The sequence below is a fragment of the Panulirus ornatus genome, chromosome 18 (genome assembly GCF_036320965.1).
Source record: "Panulirus ornatus isolate Po-2019 chromosome 18, ASM3632096v1, whole genome shotgun sequence".
In the NCBI taxonomy this organism is placed as follows: domain Eukaryota; kingdom Metazoa; phylum Arthropoda; class Malacostraca; order Decapoda; family Palinuridae; genus Panulirus; species Panulirus ornatus.
In genome coordinates, this window is record NC_092241.1 from 24,367,221 (window position 1) to 24,376,989 (window position 9,769).

Below are 9,769 nucleotides of genomic sequence, written 5' to 3' on the forward strand. Positions count from 1 at the left end.
CTATTTTTATTACCACACATCTCTCATACCCATTCATTACTTACACAATCAAACCACCTGACACCACATATCATCCTCAAACATCTCATTTCCAACACATTTCTTGATATTAAATGAAAAAACTCTGCCATAACATGGCAAATTGGGTGCCTAATAAAACTACATGCTTTTAGTAAAGATAAAATTTGCCAGGAAACAGGAGTGGTGGGAGTATGTGATAGAGTGTAAGAGAGTAAATTCTAGACTGACATGGGTAAAACTGAAAGTGGATGGAGAGAGATGGGTGATTATTGGTGCACATGCACCTGGGCATGAGAAGAAAGATTATGAGAGGCAAGTGTTTTGGGAGTAGCTGAGTGAGTGTGTTAGTAGTTTTCATGCATGAAACTGGGTTATAGTGATGGGTGATTTGAATGCAAAGGTGAGTAATGTGGCAGTTGAGGGAATAATTGGTGTACATGTGGTATTCAGTGTTGTAAATGGAAATGGTGAAGAGCTTGTAGATTTATGTGCTGAAAAAGGACTGGTGATTTGGAATACCAGGTTTAAAAAGAGAGATATACATAAGTATACTCATGTAAGTAGGAGAGATGGCCAGAGAGTGTTATTGGATTAAGTGTTAATTGATAGGCGCGCGAAAAAGAGGCTTTTGGATGTTAATGTGCTGAGAGGTGCAACTAGAAGGATGTCTGATCATTATCTTGTGGAGGCGAAGGTGGAGATTTGTAGAGGTTTTCAGAAAAGAAGAGAGAATGTTGGGGTGAAAAGAGTGGTGAGAGTAAGTGAGCTTGGGAAGGAGACTTGTGTGAGGAAGTACCAGGAGAGATTGAGTATAGAATGGAAAAAGGTGAGGACAAAGGACATAAGGGGAATGGGGGGTTGGAACAGGATGTATTTAGGGAAGCAGTGATGGCTTGCGCAAAAGATGCTTGTGGCATGAGAAGCGTGGGAGGTGGGCAGATTAGAAAAGGTAGTGAGTGGTGGGATGAAGAAGTAAGGTCATTAGTGAAAGAAAAGAGAGAGGCATTTGGAAAATTTTTGCAGGGAAATAATGCAAATGATTGGGAGATGTATAATGTATAAAAGAAAGAGGCAGGAGGTCAAGAGAAAGGTGCAAGAGGTGAAAAAGAGGGCAAATGAGAGTTGGGGTGAGAGAGTATCATTAAATTTTAGGGAGAATAAAAAGATGTTCTGGAAGGAGGTAAATAAAGTGCGTAAGACAAGGGAGCAAATGGGAACTTCAGTGAAGGGCGCTAGATGGGGAGGTGATAACAAGTAGTGGTGATGTGAGAAGGAGATGGAGTGAGTATTTTGAAGGTTTGTTGAATGTGTTTGATGATAGAGTGGCTGATATAGGGTGTTTTGGTCGAGGTGGTGTGCAAAGTGAGAGGGTTAGGGAAAATGATTTGGTAAACAGAGAAGAGGGAGTAAAAGCTTTGCGGAAGATGAAAGCCGGCAAGGCAGCAGGTTTGGATGGTACTGCAGTGGAATTTATTAAAAAAGGGGGGTGACTGTATTGTTGACTGGTTGGTAAGGTTATTTAATATATGTATGACTCATGGTGAGGTGCCTGAGGATTGGCAGAATGCTTGCATAGTGACATTGTACAAAGGCAAAGGGTATAAGCGTGAGTGCTCAAATTACAGAGTCATAAGTTTGTTGAGTATTTCTGGGAAATTATATGGGAGGGTATTGATTGAGAGGGTGAAGGCATGTACAGAGCATCAGATTGGGGAAGAGCAGTGTGGTTTCAGAAGCGGTAGAGGATGTGTGGATCAGGTGTTTGCTTTGAAGAATGTATGTGAGAAATACTTAGAAAAGCAAATGGATTTGTATGTAGTATTCATGGATCTGGAGAAGGCATATGATAAGAGTTGATAGAGATGCTCTGTGGAAGGTATTAAGAATATATGGTGTGGGAGGCAAGTTGTTAGAAGCAGTGAAAAGTTTTTATCGAGGATGTAAGGCATGTGTATGTGTGGGAAGAGAGGAAAGTGATTGGTTCTCATTGAATGTTGTTTTGCGGCAGAGCTGCGTGATGTCTAAATGGTTGTTTGATTTGTTTATGGATGGGGTTGTTAGGGAGGTGAATGCAAGAGTTTTGGAAAGATGGGCAAGTATGCAGTCTGTTGTGGATGAGAGAGCTTGGGAAGTGAGTCAGTTGTTCGCTGATGATACAGCGCTGGTGGCTGATTCATGCGAGAAACTGCAGAAACTGGTGACTAAGTTTGGTAAAGTGTGTGAAAGAAGAAAGCTGAGAGTAAATGTGAATAAGAGCAAGGTTATTAGGTCCAGTAGGGTTGAGGGACAAGTCAACTGGGAGGTAAGTTTGAATGGAGAAAAACTGGAAGTGAAGTGTTTTATATATCTGGGAGTGGATTTGGCAGTAGATGGAACCCCAACTCTCAATTGCCCTCTTTTTCACCTCTTGCACCTTTCTCTTGACCTCCTGCCTCTTTCTTTTATACATCTCCCACTCATTTGTATTATTTCCCTGCAAAAATTGTCCAAATGCCTCTCTCTTCTCTTTCACTAGTAATCTTACTTTTTCACCCCATCACTCACTACCCTTTCTAATCAGCCCACCTCCCATGCTTCTCATGCCACAAGCATATTTTGCGCAAGCCATCACTACTCCCTAAATACATCCCATTCCTCCCCCACTCCCCTTTCGTTCTCATCTTTTTCCATTCTGTACTCAGTCTCTCATGGTACTTCCACACACAAGTCTCCTTCCCAAGCTCACTTACTCTCACCACTCTCTTTACCCCAACATTCTCTCTTCTTTTCTGAAAACCTCTACAAATCTTCACCTTCGGTTCCACAAGATAATGATCAGACATACCTCCAGTTGCACCTCTCAGCATATTAACATCCAAAAGTCTCTCTTTCCAGGGCCTATCAATTAACACATAATCCAATAACGCTCTCTGGCCATCTATCCTACTTACATAGGTATACTTATGTATATCTCTCTTTTTAAACCAGGTATTCTTGATCACCAGTCCTTTTTCAGTGCACAAATCTACAAGCTCTTCACCATTTCCACTTACAACACTGAACACCCCACGTACACCAATTATTCCCTCAACTGCCACATTACTCACCTTTGCATTCAAATCACCCATCACTATAACCCGGTCTCGAGCATCAAAAGTACTAACACACTCAGCTGCTCCGAAAACACTTGCCTCATGATATTTCTTCTCATGTCCAGATGCATATGCACCAATAATCACCCATCTCTCTCCATCCAGTTTTACTCATGTCAGCACAGAGTTTACTTTCCTACACTCTATCACATACTCCCACCACTCTTGTTTCAGGAGTAATGCTACTCCTTCCCTTGCTCTTGTCCTCTCACCAACCCTGTCTAAAGGTATTCTGTCCCTGGCATCCATGTTCAGAAACCTTTAATATTCACTATTGACTGTGCTGTGTGGCACTCATTCAGAATTGTACAAGTTTTGGTCAATAGGATTTAACACATCCTTAGGTTTTAAGGTTTTCACCTGCTAAGAGTGTTGGTGTAACTTTTCCTAAAAAATTCAATTTCCCTAATTTGCCAAAAGATTTAGATGACCATTCAGTAACAGCTACAGGGATGCCAACAGAAAATTCTTATTTATGATATATAAGTCCATGATTAGGTCAAAATTAGACTGTGGCTCACAGATATATGCTTCAGCAAGGAACTGCATTTGTGGAGGCTGGATGTAATTCAGAACAATTGCCTAAGAATGTCCTGGAGGTGTAGCACACACAAAAATTGCTAGAATGTAAGTGGAAGCAAATGTACCTTTTCCCCTTTTTCATCTAGAGCACCTAATTATTATGTGCAGTTTGGAGAGGCAAGGAAAAAGAACTTACACCACCCTGATTGGTGTTCAACCTTTCAGTATGAAACATTCTTTGGGAAAGGTGCAGCACCATTGATAACCTCCTGGTTATTTGGGCACTGCACCCCTGGCCATCAGTCTTCACTTCCTATATGTACGATTAGCTACGGGTGTAGATTTAAGGAAAATCTATCGACTGTTGACAAAGAAAAAAAAAGGACCTTGGTAGCCAGTAAAGATTCACATTAAAGTTGGCTGGTTCCCCTTCAATAAACATAAAGTGCCGAAGTTGGAGGTTCACCAGCAATTCAGGGTGGTAATTGAGAGATATTCAGATTATACTAATATCCACACCAATGGTTCCAAGATAAATAAATGTTTGAATACAAGTATGTGCATGACTGACCATTCCTATGGATTCCACCAGCTCTATCATAAATCAGTTTTCTGTACAGAATTTCATGCTGTTGAAAAAGCCATGGATTACTACTTGAACTCTAGTTACAATAAATTTGCTGTCTTATCAAATTCTATTTGCACTTAAAGCTATAAATTCAGGTTAGAAAGAGATATAAATGAGATCTATGGTTGCACCACTGGTAGACTGCATACATGCCATAAGTTCATCATCTTAATTTGGTGTCAGGTTATTGCAACATTTACAACAATGAACAGACAGACTAACTCATTAAGACTGCAGAACTTAAGGAGATACACAAAGCTCCTCAGGAGCTGTATTCTTATGTCTATGGAAAAAAAAATTAGAATATCTTCTATGGCAAAGTCAGTGGGCCAACCTGGGATTATGAAATATCTTCAAACCAGAAACATGCAACTAGCCGATCTACCATGCCAACAGAAGAGAGGAGGTTGTGCTGGCCTGCCTCCATATGATTACATCTCTCACCTTCTGCCTTACACCACGAAGACATTTCTTCAATAATGAAGAGATTGAAACATAATCCTATATACACAACACATATTTAGTAGATGCTCTGAATACAACTCACACAGGAAAAACTCGAATTTTATATTAACAAAGGAAAAAGACATAAAAACTCTGTTAGAGGATTCCAACCCAGACTTAATTTATAAGTGATTTCTTTCTTCAGAAGGTTGGAGCTGATCAGGATGATGTGATTTTTTTTCACACAATCGATGTTTCCCATGTCAGTGAGGTAGCGCCAGGAAACAGACAAAGAATGGCCCATTCACTCATATACATATATATATCATAAACGCCCATGCATGCACATGTTCATAGACATATTAATATATATATGCAAGTATGAAGTCTGTTGGGGATGAGAGAGCTTGGGAAGTGAGTCAGTTGTTGTTCGCTGATGATACAGCGCTGGTGGCTGATTCATGTGAGAAACTGCAGAAGCTGGTGACTGAGTTTGGTAAAGTGTGTGAAAGAAGAAAGTTAAGAGTAAATGTGAATAAGAGCAAGGTTATTAGGTACAGTAGGGTCGAGGGTCAAGTCAATTGGGAGGTGAGTTTGAATGGAGAAAAACTGGAGGAAGTGAAGTGTTTTAGATATCTGGGAGTGGATCTGGCAGCAGATGGAACCATGGAAGCGGAAGTGGATCATAGGGTGGGGGAGGGGGCGAAAATTCTGGGGGCCTTGAAGAATGTGTGGAAGTCGAGAACATTATCTCGGAAAGCAAAAATGGGTATGTTTCAAGGAATAGTGGTTCCAACAATGTTGTATGGTTGCGAGGCGTGGGCTATGGATAGAGTTGTGCGCAGGAGGATGGATGTGCTGGAAATGAGATGTTTGAGGACAATGTGTGGTGTGAGGTGGTTTGATCGAGTAAGTAACGTAAGGGTAAGAGAGATGTGTGGAAATAAAAAGAGTGTGGTTCAGAGAGCAGAAGAGGGTGTTTTGAAATGGTTTGGGCACATGGAGAGAATGAGTGAGGAAAGATTGACCAAGAGGATATATGTGTCGGAGGTGGAGGGAACGAGGAGAAGAGGGAGACCAAATTGGAGGTGGAGAGATAGAGTGAAAAAGATTTTGTGTGATCGGGGCCTGAACATGCAGGAGGGTGAGAGGAGGGCAAGGAATATTCCTTGCACGCCTTTCCCCCTCCTGCATATTTAGGCCCTCATCACTCAAAATCTTTTTCACTCCATCTTTCCATCTCCAATTTGGTCTCCCACTTCTCGTTCCCTCCACCTCTGACACATATATCTTCTTTGTCAATCTTTCCTCACTCATTCTCTCCATGTGACCAAACCACTTCAAAACACCCTCTTCTGCTCTCTCAACCACACTTCAGCACATCCACCCTCCTCTGCACAACTCTATCTATAGCCCATGCCTCGCAACCACATAACATTGCAGGAACAACTATTCCTTCAAACATACCCATTTTTTCTTTCCAAGATAACGTTCTCGACTTCCACACATTTTTCAACGCTCCCAGAACTTTTGCCCCCTCCCCCATCCTATGACTCACTTCTGCTTCCATGGTTCCATCCACTGCCAAATCCACTCCCAGATATCTAAAACACTTCACATCCTCCTGTATTTCTCCATTCAAACTTACCTCCCAATCGACTTGTCACTCAACCCTACTGTACCTAATAACCTTGCTCTTATTCACATTTACTCTCAGCTTTCTTCTTTCACACACATTACCAAACACAGTCACCAGCTTCTGCAATTACTCACCCAAATCAGTCACCAGCTCTGTATCATCAGCGAACAACAACTGACTTACTTCCCAAGCTCTCTCATCCACAACAGACTGCCATACTTGCCCCTCTTTCCAAAACTCTTGCACCCACCTCCCTAACAACCATATCCATAAACAAATCAAACAACCATGGAGACATCACGCACCCCTGCCGCAAACCTACATTCACTGAGAACCAATCACTTTCCTCTCTTCCTACACATACAAATGCATTATATCCTCAATAAAAACTTTTCACTGCTTCTAACAACTTGGCTCCCACACCATGCATTCTTAATACCTTCCACAGAGTATCTCTATCAACTCTATCGTATGCCTTCTCCAGATCTATAAATGATACATACAAAATCCATTTGCTTTTCTAAGTATTTCTCACATACATTTTTCAAAGGAAACACCTGATGCACACATCCTCTACCACTTCTGAAACCACACTGCTCTTCCCCAATTTGATGCTCTGTACACGCCTTCACCCTCTCAATCAATACCCTCCCATATAATTTACCAGGAATACTCAACAAACTTATACCTTTGTAATTTGAGCACTCATTTTTATCCCCTTTGCCTTTGTACAATTTCACTCTGCAAGCATTCTGCCAATCCTCAGGCACCTCACCATGAGTCATACATACATTAAATAACCTTACCAACCAGTCAACAATACAGTCACCCCCTTTTTTAATAAATTCCTCTGAAATAACATCCAAACCCGCTGTCTTGTCGGCTTTCATCTTCTGCAAAGCTTTTACAACCTCTTCTCTGTTTATCAATTCATTTTCCCTAACCCTCTCACTTTCCACACCACCTCAACCAAAACACCCTATATCTGCCACTCTATCATCAAACACATTCAACAAACCTTCAAAATACTCACTCCATCTCCTTTTCATATCACCACTACTTGTTATCACCTCCCCATTGGCACCCTTCACTGATGTTCCCATTTGTTCCCTTGTCTTCCGCACTTTATTTACCTCCTTCCAAAACATCTTTCTATTCTCCCTCAAATTTAATGATACTCTTTTACCCCAACTCTCATTTGTCTTCTTTTTCACCTCTTGCACCTTTCTCTTGACCCCCTGCCTCTTTCTTTTATACATCTCCTACTCATTTGCATTACTTCCCCTGTAAAAATTGTTCAAATGCCTCTCTCTTCTCTTTCACTAGTAATCTTACTTCTTCATCCCACCACTCACTACACTTTCTAATCTGCCCACCTCCCATGCTTCTCATGCCACAAGCATCTTTTGCGCAAGCCATCACTGCTTCCCTAAATACATCCCATTCCTCCCCCACTCCCCTTACATCCTTTGTTCTCACCTTTTTCCATTCTGTACTCAGTCTCTCCTGGTACTTCCTCACACAAGTCTCCTTCCCAAGCTCACTTACTCTCCCACTCTCTTCACCCTAACACTCTCTCTTCTTTTCTGAAAACCTCTACAGATCTTCACGTTCGCCTCCACAAGATAATGATCAGAAATCCCTCCAGTTGCACCTCTCAGCAAATTAACATCCAAAAGTCTCTCTGTCGCACGCCTATCAATCAACACGTAATCCAATATCGCTCTCTGGCCATCTCTCCTACTTACATACATAATTAAATCTACAAGCTCTTCACCATTTCCATTTACAACACTGAACACCCCAAGTACACCTTTTTTTTTCATACTATTCGCCATTTCCCACGTTTGCGAAGCAGTGTTTAGAACAGAGGACAGAGCTTTTGAGGGAAATCCTCACTTGGCCCCCTTCTCTGTTCCTTGTTTTGGAAAATTAAAAACGAGAGGGTAGGATTTCCAGCCCCGTTCCCATATATATATTTTTTTTTTTTTTTTTTTTATACTTTGTCGCTGTCTCCCGCGTTTGCGAGGTAGCGCAAGGAAACAGACGAAAGAAATGGCCCAACCCCCCCCCCATACACATGTACATACACACGTCCACACACGCAAATATACATACCTACACAGCTTTCCATGGTTTACCCCGGACGCTTCACATGCCTTGATTCAATCCACTGACAGCACGTCAACCCCTGTATACCACATCGCTCCACTTCACTCTATTCCTTGCCCTCCTTTCACCCTCCTGCATGTTCAGGCCCCGATCACACAAAATCCTTTTCACTCCATCTTTCCACCTCCAATTTGGTCTCCCTCTTCTCCTCGTTCCCTCCACCTCCGACACATATATCCTCTTGGTCAATCTTTCCTCACTCATTCTCTCCATGTGCCCAAACCATTTCAAAACACCCTCTTCTGCTCTCTCAACCACGCTCTTTTTATTTCCACACATCTCTCTTACCCTTACGTTACTTACTCGATCAAACCACCTCACACCACACATTGTCCTCAAACATCTCATTTCCAGCACATCCATCCTCCTGCGCACAACTCCATCCATAGCCCACGCCTCGCAACCATACAACATTGTTGGAACCACTATTCCTTCAAACATACCCATTTTTGCTTTCCGGGATAATGTTCTCGACTTCCACACATTTTTCAAGGCTCCCAAAATTTTCGCCCCCTCCCCCACCCTATGATCCACTTCCGCTTCCATGGTTCCATCCGCTGACAGATCCACTCCCAGATATCTAAAACACTTCACTTCCTCCAGTTTTTCACCATTCAAACTCACCTCCCAATTGACTTGACCCTCAACCCTACTGTACCTAATAACCTTGCTCTTATTCACATTTACTCTTAACTTTCTTCTTCACACACTTTACCAAACTCAGTCACCAGCTTCTGCAGTTTCTCACATGAATCAGCCACCAGCGCTGTATCATCAGCGAACAACAACTGACTCACTTCCCAAGCTCTCTCATCCCCAACAGACTTCATACTTGCCCCTCTTTCCAAAACTCTTGCATTTACCTCCCTAACAACCCCATCCATAAACAAATTAAACAACCATGGAGACATCACACACCCCTGCCGCAAACCTACATTCACTGAGAACCAATCACTTTCCTCTCTTCCTACACGTACACATGCCTTACATCCTCGATAAAAACTTTTCACTGCTTCTAACAACTTGCCTCCCACACCATATATTCTTAATACCTTCCACAGAGCATCTCTATCAACTCTATCATATGCCTTCTCCAGATCCATAAATGCTACATACAAATCCATTTGCTTTTCTATATATATATATATATATATATATATATATATATATATATATATATATATATATATATATATATAAACTTCTCACTCC